This window comes from Mustela nigripes, chromosome 8 (genome assembly GCF_022355385.1).
Source record: "Mustela nigripes isolate SB6536 chromosome 8, MUSNIG.SB6536, whole genome shotgun sequence".
Classification (NCBI taxonomy): Eukaryota; Metazoa; Chordata; class Mammalia; order Carnivora; family Mustelidae; genus Mustela; species Mustela nigripes.
Window position 1 is genome coordinate 42,580,224 of NC_081564.1, and position 14,058 is coordinate 42,594,281.

Below are 14,058 nucleotides of genomic sequence, written 5' to 3' on the forward strand. Positions count from 1 at the left end.
CATCCGTGTTGTTGCAAATGGCAAGATTTTTTGATGGCTGCATAGTATTCCATTATATATATGTACCACATCTAATTTAACCATTCATCTGTTGATGGACATCTAGACTTTTTCCATAGTTTGGGCTATTGAGGACATTGCTGCTATAAACATTCGGGTGCCCCTTCAGATTGCTATATTTATATCTTTAAGGTAAATACCCAGTAGTGCGATTGCTAGGTCATAGGGTAGCTCAATTTTCAGCTTTTTGAGGAACCTCCATACTGTTTTCCAGAGTGGCTGCACCAACTTGTATTCCCACCAGTGTAGGAAAGTTCCCCTTTCTCTGCATCCTCACCAACACCTATCTTTTGATTGGTTTATTTTAGCTATTCTGACTGTTGTGAGGTGACAGTGGTTTTGATTTGTATTTTCCAGATGGTGAGTGATGTTGAATACTTTTTCATGTGTCTGTTGGCCATTTGGATGTCTTCTTTGCAGAAATGTCTGTTCATGTCTTCTGCCCATTTCTTGATTGGATTCTTTGTTCTTTGGGTTTTGAATTTGCTGAGTTCTTTATAGATTTTGGATACTAGCCCTTTATCTGATATGTCATTTGCAAATATCTTCTTCCATTCTATTGGTTGTCTTTTGGTTTTTTTGACTGTTTTTTTTTTAACTGTTTTTTGACTGCTGTGCAAAACTTTTGATCTTGATGAAGTCCCAATAGTTCATTTTTGCCCTTGCTTCCCTTGCCTTTGGCTATGTTTCTAGGAAGAAGTTGCTGCAGCTGAGGTTGAAGAGGTTGCTGCCTGTGTTCTCCTCAAGGATTCTTGTCTCATGTTGAGGTCTTTCATCCTTTTTGAGTCTATTTTTGTATGTGGTGTAAAGAAATGGTCCAGTTTCATTCTTCTGCATGTAGCTGTCCAGTCTTCCCAACACCATTTGTTGAAGGGACTGTCTTTTTCCATTGGGCATTCTTTCCTGCTTTGTCAAAGATTAGTTGACCATAGAGTTGAGGATCTGTTTCTGGGCTCTCTATTCTGTTCCATTGATCTATATGTCTGTTTTTGTGCCAGTACCATACTGTCTTGATGATGACAGCTCTGTAATAGTGCTTGAAGTCTGGAATTGTGATGCTGCCAACTTTGGTTTTCTTTTCCAACATTCCTCTGGCTATTCGGTGTCTTTTCTGATTCCATATAAATTTTAGGATTATTTGTTCCATTTCCTTGAAAAAAGCTGATGGTATTTTGATAGGATTGCATTACATGTGTAGGTAGCTTAGACATTTTCACAATATTTGTTCTTCCAATCCATGAGTATGGAACATCTTTTCATTTCTTTATGTCTTCCTCAGTTTCTTTCCTGAATACTTTATAGTTGTCTGAGTACAGATTCTTTGCCTCTTTGGTTAGATTTATAAGGATCCCAAAGAATTTTTAAGTGAGTTATATCCAGTGGTGTGCTAGTAAAGCATTTCTCCAAAACAAAAGCCCTGATTTATGGGTTTGCCAATTTCCGTGGTGTAAACTACCAGCATGGACTATTTCATCTCTCTGGAAACTGGCAGAAGCCAGCTGTAATAAACCTCTCTATACCTATTGATATTTGCCATAATGATATCTGAAATTAAGAATAATTTTTAATTTTTATTTAAATTCTAGTTAGTAATATTGGTTTCAGGGGTAGAAGTGCCCTCTTTTTTTTTTTTTTTAAAGATTTTATTTATTTATTTGACAGACAGAAATCACAAGTAGGCAGAGAGGCAGGCAGAGAGAGAGAAGGAAGCAGGCTCCCTGCTGAGCAGAGAGCCCGATGTGGCGCTCGATCCCAGGACTCTGGGATCATGACCTGAGCCGAAGGCAGAGGCTTTAACCCACTGAGCCACCCAGGCGCCCCATAGAAGTGCCCTCCTTAATACCCATCCCCCATCTAGCCCATCCTCTACCTACCTCCCCTCCATCAGCCCTCAAAAACTAAGATTTGAAACTTCTTATTTCATTTGAAAATAACAGTAATCGTTTATTATATGTTAATATAAGTAACATAATTTTATGAAAAAGAACTCTTCCAAAATAAGAAATTTAATGACAGGAACATCATTTTACATTGTTTACAAATAGATAACAACTGGGTTCCCACATCTGCTTTTGCATCCGTCTGTTGCGCTATCACATGTCATGCTGCCTCTGGAAAACTCCATTGTATACAGGAGAAAATGAGTAAAAAAGATATATTCCATCTCAGTATTATTGTGAAACAGTTTTGATATTACAGACACCCTTAAAGGACCACAGATACCACTAGGGATGCCTAGTACTACTGCTTTATTGGAGTGAGCCCCCAAATTTTATTGATTTCATAGAATATTAATAATAGCTTGAGTAATTATTACCCACTCTTTTGATATGTTATATACATTGTAAAAGGTACACATAATGCAAAATTTAAGCTTAAGATTAAAAAGATCAATAAAAGTAGCCCAAGTATTGTCTTGCATAGCATACATCTTGTTAGACCCATTGTTGTAGAGGATGAATATGAATATAAGGCTTCTGGGTTGGGTAAGTAGAGGGTGGGCCTGTATAGTTAAATTCTGAGAAAACAACATCCATAAATTGGTGAATACATAAGTAATGTTTACAAGGTGTGGAAGGTGAAGAAGTGGAGACAAACTGCTCTGGATGCTTGGGTGAGGGACAGAAGGACAATAATTGATTTCCTTGGTCAGGCAAGGACAAGATGGAAGGAACATTTGAAACCCTTGAAAATAATGGCATAATCAAGACCCTTTAAAAAACCACCTGGGTGGCTCAGGGTTAAGCCTCTGCCTTTGGCTCAGGTCATGATCTCAGGGTCCTGGGATCAAGCCCCACCTCAGTCTCTCTGCTTTATGGGGCACCTGCTTCCCCGCCTCTCTCTCTGCCTGCCTCTCTGTCTACTTGTGATCTCTCTCTCTGTCAAATAAATAAATAACATCTTTTTTTTTTAAAGCCAATTAACAATGCAAGCATGAGTTATCTTTTATTTCTCTCACAAAAGCAAAATAAACGAAACAAAGTCCTTGGCACATACTTCGGAGATATTTTGAGGACTGTTCTCATAACAGGATCAGGCAATACAAATAGTTGATAATTGCATAAAGCTTTGTTTATTTTGAGTAGGTCAGAACAAGTCATTCTAATGGCTTTGAGTTGGCATGAACAGGCAGGACTGGCCTCTCCTCTTGCAAATTGTTACTCCTCTTTACACATGGACACATTTCTGTAAATGAGCCATTGGAGATAATTAGCTCTGACTAAATGCCCTTAACTTTTATGCCCATTATGAGCTGACTTGTGTTACCTCCTTTAGTCTGTGAAGGAGCCCAGCAAAGTGAGTGGTATTATCAACATTTTGCAGAGGATAAGGCTCTGAGCAGTGGAGAAATTTATACAAGGTTGCCCAGCTCGTAAGAGGCAGAGGAGGAGCACAAATCCACAAAGAATCGTCTCTTTTACCCCAACGATATAGGATAGCCATACCAGTAATGATCCAAGACCACAGAGTAATCAAGACCTTTGCTTTTGGCTTGTAGTTTTCTAATGTAATTTCATAAGAGGTTAATTGTGCCAAGAAGAAGTGAGAAGGTATCTGGCTTGTAAATAATCTCTCCTCCCTTTTATCTTTCCACGAAAACGCCAAAAAAATCCCTCAAACTTGGATTCAAACCACATTCCTTAGAATCCTCTGAAATAGTTGGCTCAGGTTTATGTCCTCTCCCAAAGCCAATTACTCTGTTATTGTTCTGTCTTTATGAAGAGTAAAGCAATAGTAATGACTTGTTTCAGTACTCACAAGTAGGCTTTTCTCATAAATAGGATTTTTTAAAAATATATTTATTTACTTATTTACTTACTTACTTGACAGAGAGAGAGAGAGAACGCGCATGAGCACATAAGCGTGGGGAGTGGCAGAAGCTCCTGGTGCTGGGCTCAATCCCAGGGTCCTGGGATCATGACCTGAGCCGAGGGTAGATGTTCAACTGACTGAGCTACCTAGGCACCCCTCATAAATAGGAATTTTAATTTTTAGGTAAACAAAGGGCCTTTTATCAATCTCTTGCTCATCCTGGTGTCAAAAAGTGGGCAGTTCGTTTTCCTGACTGGCTTAAGCAGAAACATCTAGGAAATTTCTTGAGGGATCACTTGATACATAGGAATCATTTGTTTTGCCTGCTCTTCCTACGTCTGGTGATTTTTCACCAAGGGAGCCTAATTATTGCAGTTCAGTCTCTAAGCTGCTTTAGTACAGGAAGATTGGAACGATCCTGTTCCTTTTGTGAAAACCTGAATACACATTCGGAAAACCAAGAATCTCTTTGAGGTCCAAAACAAAGGGTTATTCTCCCAAGAACCTGGCAAAAGGACTCCTTGACATATAGTAGGCACATGTGTCAACTCCTCGAAGACAAAAATTATTAATTTTCATTCTGTGAGCTCTCAGCACCTGATCCAAGGTCTGTTGGGCATGGAGTAGGTGCCTGAGAAGCAGAGAAGGCATGAGGTGCTTGATCGAATGTCCGCAGCAATACCACAGCAAACCCGCCGAGACCAGGTCATCTGATTTGTGAAATGGGAGAGAACCTACTGTGATTTTATGATTCTTCAGTAGCTAATTCTCTGTTTCATGGCTTGTATTCTGTGATAATTGCAGATCAAAATTGGCAAACTTACTCTCCAAAGGGCCAGATAGTAAAGATTTCAGGAGTTGTGGGCCAGTCATATGTGGTCTCTGTTGCAAAGACTCCACACTCCCATTGTTGTCTGAAAGCAGATGTACACAATATGGAAATGAATGAGCATGGCTATGTTCCAGTGAAACTTTATTTACAAAAATATGCAGTAGGTTGGGATTGGCCTAAGGGCCATGGTTTGCCTGTTCCTGATTTTAGGGACTGAAAGTTAATGGATTTTTAAAAGCATATCAAAAATTACTTAGTGGGTGTTAACTGGAGTTAATGTGGTGATCATTTTGCATATATGCAAATATTGAATCATTATGTCAAATACCTGAAACTAATATAATGTTATATATCATTTATACCTCAATTAAAAAAAAAAGATATTTTGTGAGTCAGATTCCTGTCTTGAAACAAAATGACCATATATAAAAGTCATTAAAAGGAGACATGGCCTCTGTAATCATTAATATAGGTCAATGGATTTGGCATGTAGGTAGAGGATAGAGAGCTAGGGGTTGCTTTCAGTGAGATCTCCCATTAATCAGCCATTAGTTTAAGACTTTGGTTGTGAAGAGTCTATATTCTTTGGCTCACTAATTTTTCTTCCCAGAGTGTATCATAAAAAGTAATTAGCAAGTATGGTAAATATTTATGTATAGATGTTTAACATATATCATTTAAAAATTTATAGGAACCATTTAAGTGTTCAATATTAGAAGAATATTATGATATATCCACATGCAAAAATATGCACATTGCCAGTTTCTTTCCATATTTTGGCTGCCCGGGGCAAGAGGACAAATAGAAGCTTACTTACATAACACGTCTAAATATTTTAAAGTTTTAAATCAAGTAAGAAACTCATAGAGTATGTGTCAGTCTCTGGCTTTGACAGTGGCCTAGAAGGTCATATATTAATTTAGAAGTCTCAGATTCTTTGGAATCCCATTCTGGAATATGATGGCATGGGAAGAGCGAGCCTCTTACTCCTTCTAGCTCTGTTTCAGCCTCACCAAGAGGAGTCTTACACAGCTTTCAAGGGCACTCAATTCTCTCACACCCAAAATCCATCAACACCCTTGCACCACTTGGCCACTCCTGGGTCTGGCGTGTACAGTGCTATGCTCTTGGCCCTCAGGGAATAAGACTGGAGAAGGTCTCAGTGGGGCCATTTGCTCATGGAATTCCAGGATTCTGAGTATCTAGAGAATGTTCTAGAAGGATGACACAGACTCTGTGTGGATACATTCTCCTTTCCCTATGGACCCCCATTCTCATGGCAAGGGGTATAGCGAAATGAGGGCCTGAGCAGGGCTGCTGGAAAACCCTGGGTCCTGGGCAACCTGGTATAAGGGCTGTGCTGCCCATTATAATGTTTAATAAAAGGTTTTAATAACATGAGAAATGTTTTCATTATGATTTTATATGAAAGAGGTTTAATAGTGAATATTTGGACTAATCTTAATTATGTAGAGAAAATATATACAAAAAGAACTAGAAGAGAAAACAGAACTAGAAAGTAACATGCTGGAACATTAAATGTAATTTTCTCTGAGTGCTGAGTTGGGGGTGATTTTTTTTAAGGTATTGAACGTTCTCTCTGTTTGCTTGCCATATTTCCTATGAAGAGCATGTATTGCAGTGATAATCAAGAGAAAATGACTTACAAAACACTCCTAATATTTTGACCTACACTCTGAATAAATGCAGGAGAGTATTATGGTAATTGGTTTTCTTTATCACAGGTTTGAGGAAGTGGAAAAGCTTTTTTCTCTCTCCTTTGACCTTTAAAATAGCATTTATTGCCTTTCTTCAGTTTGGATCTCATCCTGACTTTTTACTAGCTGTGTAACATTAGGGAGGTCTTTCACCTTCTCTAAAACTCAAGTTCCTTTTTTAGAAAATGGAAATAGTGATGGTTATATCATAAGATGTTTGTGGAGAGTCATGCTACTAGCATATGAGGAAGACGTGGGGTGCAGGAGGACACTGGTGCTGCTTTGCTATCCCTACCATCCCCCATTCTATGATGTGTGAGTAGGGATAGAGCAGAAATAGAAGCTCTCTCAGGACATTTGCAAATTAACAGGAAAGATAACACATAAATCTTGTAATGATCAGCTAGAGAAGTCTAGTAAGTACAAAGAGTGAAATAAAAGTGGTTGTGACTGGTGGTGGCGGAACCCATTGGCAGTTCACATTTTCTGGGTCCGGTGAGAATTTCACCAATAATAATAATACTAATACTACTACTACTAATAATGTTTATACATCTGTGTTAAGGTAACTTAAACCAGATTTAAACCCAGAATTCCCTAGAGACTATGGCTGGAGTTTCCATGATCTTAGATACCTTTGTTAACTGGGTAGAAAGGCACACAAAATAGAGACATCTCTTTAAAATCCATTTGGAGCCTGAATGGAGAACGCAGTTATTAATTTTACTGTAGAGAGAGTTCCTACCTATAGTCTGCTTATTGCAGTAAACCAGGGAAACACATTTATGACAAGCAAAAAACAAATCTACCTCTTTTAGGACACCAAAACTAGGGCATGAACAATTTCTTTTTGTTCCAGTCTTTAAGTGATGGAAGAGAGGTCTGGCTCAAATTATAGAAGATTAGGAAAGGTGCAATATTATGTTTAGAACACTGTTAAGGTTACAGCTGAAATTTGTCTCCCAGATCTTTTTGTCTCTGACAAATAGCAGTGATCATTTTGATGGTGGCTGAAGAGATGAAGTATTAATGGATGGAACACCAGGCACTGAGACTCTATTCCTTCTTTGTCCACAGGCTTTTGGGCTCTTGGGACTTTCGGAGCTTGCTCTATCCCATGTTTACGGGCAGTCACAACCACCTCTTGTTATTGGGCTCTTGTGAAAGTAAGTAATGTTTCCAGAACTTGTTTTAAGTTGTTGAAAAGAGGGCACCTATGGAAATACAGCTATACTGTCATTATTCTTACCATCACTTATTATGAATGACTCTTTAAAAATTGATCTTATTACTGTTTCTTAGCAACAAGATTTAAGTTTGTTGAAATAGGCACCTTTTTTCCTAATATATTTTTAAATTCTCCCATCCCAAGTTATATAACATTTAAAAAATAATTGCAAATTCATTATACAATAATTTTGTAATAGTAAAACAAGCATCAGTTTATGGAGTGTACTTTGTGGGACCAAGGGCTATAATCCCATATTCCTACTCCAGTAAAAGGCCCCGCACAGACCTGGAGGTAGTTGAGGCCTGACTTTTTATATCTGAGTATCTTTGTTTAAGGCTCTAGCTCTGCTGATCTATTTCCTCATATTAAATCATGTCTCCCAAATTAGTGTAAGAGTTAAATGAGATGATACTCGTGAAAATAACCATTTCAGAACCTAGTATGTAATAAGTACTCAACAAATGTCTAGAGAATCTAAATCTGTTTGATCAGGCAACAGTAAAAAAATAAAGTTAAGGGTAAAACAACAGATAATATTGGACTAGTCCTTAAACTCAGATAAAAAAATCCATGGTCCATAGGGGGACTTGTGCTTTTTTTGCTTTTGTTTTCTTCCAAGATCTAGACAGCTAATAACCTTAGAAACTCTCCCTATCCTTTCTACATTCTTTTAATTGTGTGCCTCTTAAAAGCTGGTCCAGATTTTTCGACCGAACTAGCGTGACCTTGACTATAAGACACATGTGTATGGGTAAAGGCCAGTTATAATCAGTCTCCATCTTCCAACACCTAAAATTTAGAAAACTCAAAATAATGTAAATCTGATGCACATGAAACTCAGATACTGTTTTTGAGCATATTCTGTTCTCTGCCTTCATGAAGAAGGAATAAATGGTAACTTAACATGCCAATACCAGAGATTTACATAAGACATACCAAAAACAATATGTGGGATGTGTCAGACTCAGAATATAGGGATGATGCTTTCAGCCTTGTAGGAGGAACCAGGGTTCTCCATCTCATATGTAAAACGTGCTTTCCAGATGCCTGTGACAGCACATTGACAGATGAATGAGTAGTCGTGGCTGTTGTCTTATAGTCCAAGCATTTCTGCATTCAGGAGTTATGTATGTTTGTTGCCAAATATGTAGTTGTCAGTTGTTACTGTGTACGATTTAATTAGACATTAAATAACCAATAAAATATAAATTTAAAAAATAGTTATTAATTATGTGAAAATTAGGTTAAACAATTTGAACAGACATGACAGAGGTGAGGTGCCAAAAACAATTCCTGTTGAGACAGGTGTGGCAAAAGTACTATGAAAGATATTTATGGGGAGAATCATAAAGACCTTAAAGTATTCTGGACTTACATTGTTTTATAAGTGTATTTAAATCATTTCACTCTAAACAGGTAGAAACTAGACGGGTGCCAGGGTGGCTCAGTCATTAAGCATCTGCCTTCGGCTCAGGTCAAGATCCCAGGGACCTGGGATTGAGCCCCTCGTGGGGCTCCCTACCCAGCGGGAGGCCTGCTTCTCCCTCTCCCACTCCTCTTGTTTATGTACCTTCTCTTGTTGTGTCTCTCTTTCTGTCAAATAAATAAATAAATAAAATCTTTAAAAAAAAAATAAACAGAAGGGAACTGGAAATTATAGATAATGCATTAAGGATGTGGTTCATCAGGGGCACCTATAAACAGTTGACTCATACCCAAAGTAAAAGCCCTTTTCTTTCATTCAAAGATTGGCAGATGAATTCACGTGTTTTGAGTTAAATATATAAATGGATCTTTCTGTGTGTGTGTGTGAGAAAGTTATTTATTATAAACTCTACCATCTACATTGAAGTATGTTGATGAATGATATTAGGAAATTATGCCTTAAGGCCAGATAATCTTATATTGTATTTTCAGAATTAACATAGAAAAATTGAGTTGTTAGATAGTTTTAGAGTTAGAATTATTTATTGGGTAAGATTTCCAGTTCTAGTCACAGACGAAAATTAGTATTTTCTTCCTTCTTTTCTTGAAAATGGCAACTAGGACAGAAAAAAATCCCAACTTGGGCAAACCTAGAGGACACCTGAAAACCCCAAACTGCGTGAAAAAGCACTGCCAAATACAATGAAGGTAAACTAGGGTATAGGTAGATGCCTAGAAAGACCCTATAGCTGCAGACCTGAAACAAGGTTGGCAGAACAGTTAATTACATGGGGCACTATTGTTGCCAAAACCAATAATTCTTTGGAACAATGAGAATGGCTATGCAAGCTGATACAAAACTTCTTTGGAGCTGGTTTGACTAAAGAAATAAAAGTAGTCAAGGCCAAATAAGGAATGCCCAAGGAAATAACATTTGTTCAAAGTATTTATGAGTGAGGCAAAATAAAGAAAAAGGATATTATTTTGAACAGGCCTTCACTACTGCTCTCTTCTGATTGAGAAGTTAAAGCTAAAATAATTCACACACACAATGTGTCAAAGAGTAAATCCCTGCTAGCTCAAAATATGGTCCTCATTTTTTTCCCACATGAATTTCTATGAACTAGAGTCCCAGAAGAACTCACCTCATTCATGAATGGATAACAAGCAAAAAGGAAACTGCATAGAATATGTACATTCTTATGACCTGAAAAAAAAGAAAAAATGATAGATGGAGAACACTGACAATAAAGGAAAATGTTGCTGGGTGCCTGGGTGGCTCAGTGGGTTAAAGCCTCTGCCTTTGGCTCAAGTCATGATCCCAGGGTCCCGGGATCGAGTCCTGCATCGGGCTTTCTGCTCAGTGGGGAGTCGGCTTCCCCCCTCTCTCTGCCTGCCTCTCCGCCTACCTGTGATCTCTGTCTGTCAAATAAATAAATAAATAAAATCTTAAAAAAAAAAAGTTGCCTCAGATGAACATCCGGAAATTGTTACCAAACAACCCATACATTAAATATATATATGTATTTATTTAATATTGTAATCACTGTTAAAAAAAAAAAAACTAGTGTTTCAGGAAATATACAAGAGCTCAGGGACTTCATAGCAAGTCAGCAGAAGGATGAATATGGTAAAACTCAGCAAAGAAGCAGAGGAGAAAAATACAACTATTTTAACAACAAAAGCCTTGGCAGTAGTGCACACACACACCCACACATACACACAAAGACATTCTTTTTTTCCCCATGTCGCTTTTCTTTTCTTTTTTTTTTTTAAATAGATACACATTTTAAAAATTTAAATTCAATTGATTAACATATAATGTATTATTAGTTTCAGAGGTAGAGGTCAGTGACTCATCAGTCTAATACTCACTGCTCATTACATCACATGCCCTCCTTAATGTCCATCACCCAGCTACCCCATTCCCCCCACCCCCTTCCCCTCAGTTTGTTTCCTATGATTAAAAGTCTCTTATCGTTTGTCTCCATCTCTGATTTCATCTTATTTTTCCTTCCCTTCCTCTATGATCCTCTGTTTTGTTTCTTAAATTCCACATATGAGTAAAAACATATGATATTTGTCATTCTCTGACTGACTTATTTTACTTAGCATAATACCCTCTAGTTCCATCCACATCATTGCAAATGACAAGATTTCATTCTGTTTGATTTATATATATATACAATGGAATATATATACATACCACATCTCCTTTTTCCATTCATCTGTCAATGGACTTCTGGGCTCTTTCCATATTTTGGCTATTGTGGACATTGCCGCTATAAACATTGGGGTGCATATACTCATTCTAATCATTATGTTTCTATCCTTTGGATAAATACCTAATAGTACAACTACTGGGTCATAGGGTAGCTCTTTTTTAACTTTTTGAGGGATCTCCATGCTATATTCCAGAGTGGCTGCACTAGTTTACACTTTCACAAGCAGTGTTAGAGGGTTCTCCTTTCTCCACATCTGTTGTTCCTGAGTTGTTAATTTTAGCCATGATAGACAGATATCTTTAAATACGTAAGCTCCTAAGAGTCTTTTGTGACTATTGAACAAACTGTCACAGGGATCAACTGGAGGAGCACGTTGAATCCATTAAATTGTAGAAATAAGACTTCAAAGTATTTGGGAAAATAATAAATTTTAAAAACTGACAATGATACTTAAAAAATTCAAGGGAAATGGGGGAAAGAATGCTGTGTATAACTGAAAACACTAAAGTCCTCATCTTTTATAGCCAGTGGTCAAAAGATGTAATTTAGGGACCCCTGGGTGGCTCAGTCAGTTAAGTTTCTGCCTTCAGCTCAAATCATGATCCCAGGATCCTGGGATTGAGCTTGTGTTAGGCCCCTACTGAGCAGGGACCCTGTTTCTTCTCCCTCTGCATCTCCCCCTCATTTGTGCTCTCTTTGTCTCTCTCTCAAATAAGCAAATAAATTTTAAAAAAAGATTTAATTTAAAGCTGGTAAAGCTGATAAATCAATAATAGATAAGTATAATTAAACCTATGAAGGTAAAAACTCAGAAAAATATTAAAATAAAATCAGGTAGAAGGGTAAATGGTGGGAAGAAAGAAGTAGACGTATACTAAACTTGTCATTATTCAGTTTGGAGTCAGTAGATAATATATAAAGAAAATAGAAGATTAAATGCAATCTATAAAGTTATAAATTAACAAACATGAAAAACAGTTTAAAATTACCAAAAGAAACATACATACATATGCACAGAAAGCAAATATAGCTCACATCATAAAAGATTTTTTTAAAAGAAAGAAGCAATAAAAACAAAACAATGTAAAATATAATTTAAGGTTAAGATTAAACATATCTATTGAATGGATCAAGAAGATGTGGTATATATACACAATGGAATACTATGCAGCCATCAAAAGAAATGAAATCTTGCCATTTGCGATGACGTGGATGGAACTAGAGGGTATCATGCTTAGTGAAATAAGTCAAGCAGAGAAAGACAACTACCATATGATCTCCCTGATATGAGGAAGTGGAGATGTAACATGGGGGCTTAAGGGGGTAGGAGAAGAATAAATGAAACAAGATGGGATTGGGAGGGAGACAAACCATAAGTGACTCTTAATCTCACAAAACAAACTGAGGGTTGCTGGGGGGAGGGGGGTTGGGAGAAGGGGGGGTGGGGTTATGGACATTGGGGAGGGTATGTGCTTTGGTGAGTGCTGTGAAGTGTATAAACCTGGTGATTCACAGACCTGTACCCCTGGGGGTAAAAATAAAAATAAATGTTTATAAAAAATTAAAAATTAAAAAAAAAAGAGTAGGGAAAATGAGGCCTAAACTGGAAAAAATTTAAAAAAGATTAAACATATCTATCATGTAATTAATTCATTCAGGAACCATTTAAGCTCTTACTATGTGTCAGGCATTGCTCTAAGTATTGATCCATTTAATCCTCATGATAGCTATTCATTCAAGGAACTATGGTTATCCACATTTTGTGGATGAGAAAATAGAGCACAGCAAGGAATAGTGACTGCTTCCCATCTCACAAATTTTAAGTGAAGTAAATAGGATTAGCATCCAGGTAGTTAAGAACTGGGTTCTTTTTTTTTTTTTTTTAAGACTTTATTTATTTGACAGACAGAGATCACAATTAGGCAGAGAGGCAGGCAGAGAGAGAGAGAGGAGGAAGCAGGCTCCCTGCAGAGCAGAGAGCCTGATGTGGGGCTCGATTTATATATGTGTGTGTATATTTATATTCAATTCTATTCCATCTTTCCTAAGAAGAACAAACAGGAAACTGCTAATAGTTGTTGTCCCTAGGGAGAGCTAGTAAATGAAAGAAGTTACTTTTCATTATATATACAGGCATAATTTGTTTCATGACGCTTCACTCTATTGCTCTTCACAGATGCATTTTTAAAAATTTTTATTTATTTATTTTTTTTACAAACTGAAGTTTTCTGGCAACAATGCTTTTTTTTTTTTTTTTAAGATTTATTTATTTGACAGAGAGAAATCACAAGTAGACAGAGAGGTAGCCAGAAAGAGAGAGAGGGAAGCAGGCTCCCTGCTGAGCAGAGAGCCAGATGTGGGACTCGATCCCAGGACCCTGAGATCATGACCTGAGCCGAAGGCAGCGGCTTAATCCACTGAGCCACCCAAGCGCCCCTGGCAACAATGCTTTGAGCCTTTGAGCAAGTCTGCTATTTTTCCAACAGCATTTGCTCACCTTATGTCTCTGTCATATTTTGGTACCTCTTGAATATTTAAAAATTTTTCATTATTATTGTATTTGTTGTGGTATGATTTGTGTAATGAGTAATATTTGATGTTACTATTGCAATTATTTGGAGGTACGATGAACTGTACCTATATAAAACAATGAACTTAATTGATCAATGTTGTGTGTGATCCGACAGCTCCACTGACCTGTTGTTTTCCCCATCTCTCTCCCTCTCCCTGGGCCTCACTATTCCCTGAGACACA

At 37.4% G+C, this 14,058-nt stretch overlaps 1 protein-coding gene across 1 annotated transcript in view; it reads left to right on the plus strand.

Annotated features, from left to right (window-relative positions):
* GREB1L (GREB1 like retinoic acid receptor coactivator) overlaps positions 1-14,058 on the plus strand; it is a 273,695-nt gene that overhangs the window by 67,049 nt on the left and 192,588 nt on the right. The window contains exon 2 of the mRNA XM_059409323.1: positions 7,501-7,589. The gene's annotated coding sequence lies outside the window, so the exon portion shown is untranslated. The remainder of the gene's footprint in view (positions 1-7,500; positions 7,590-14,058) is intronic.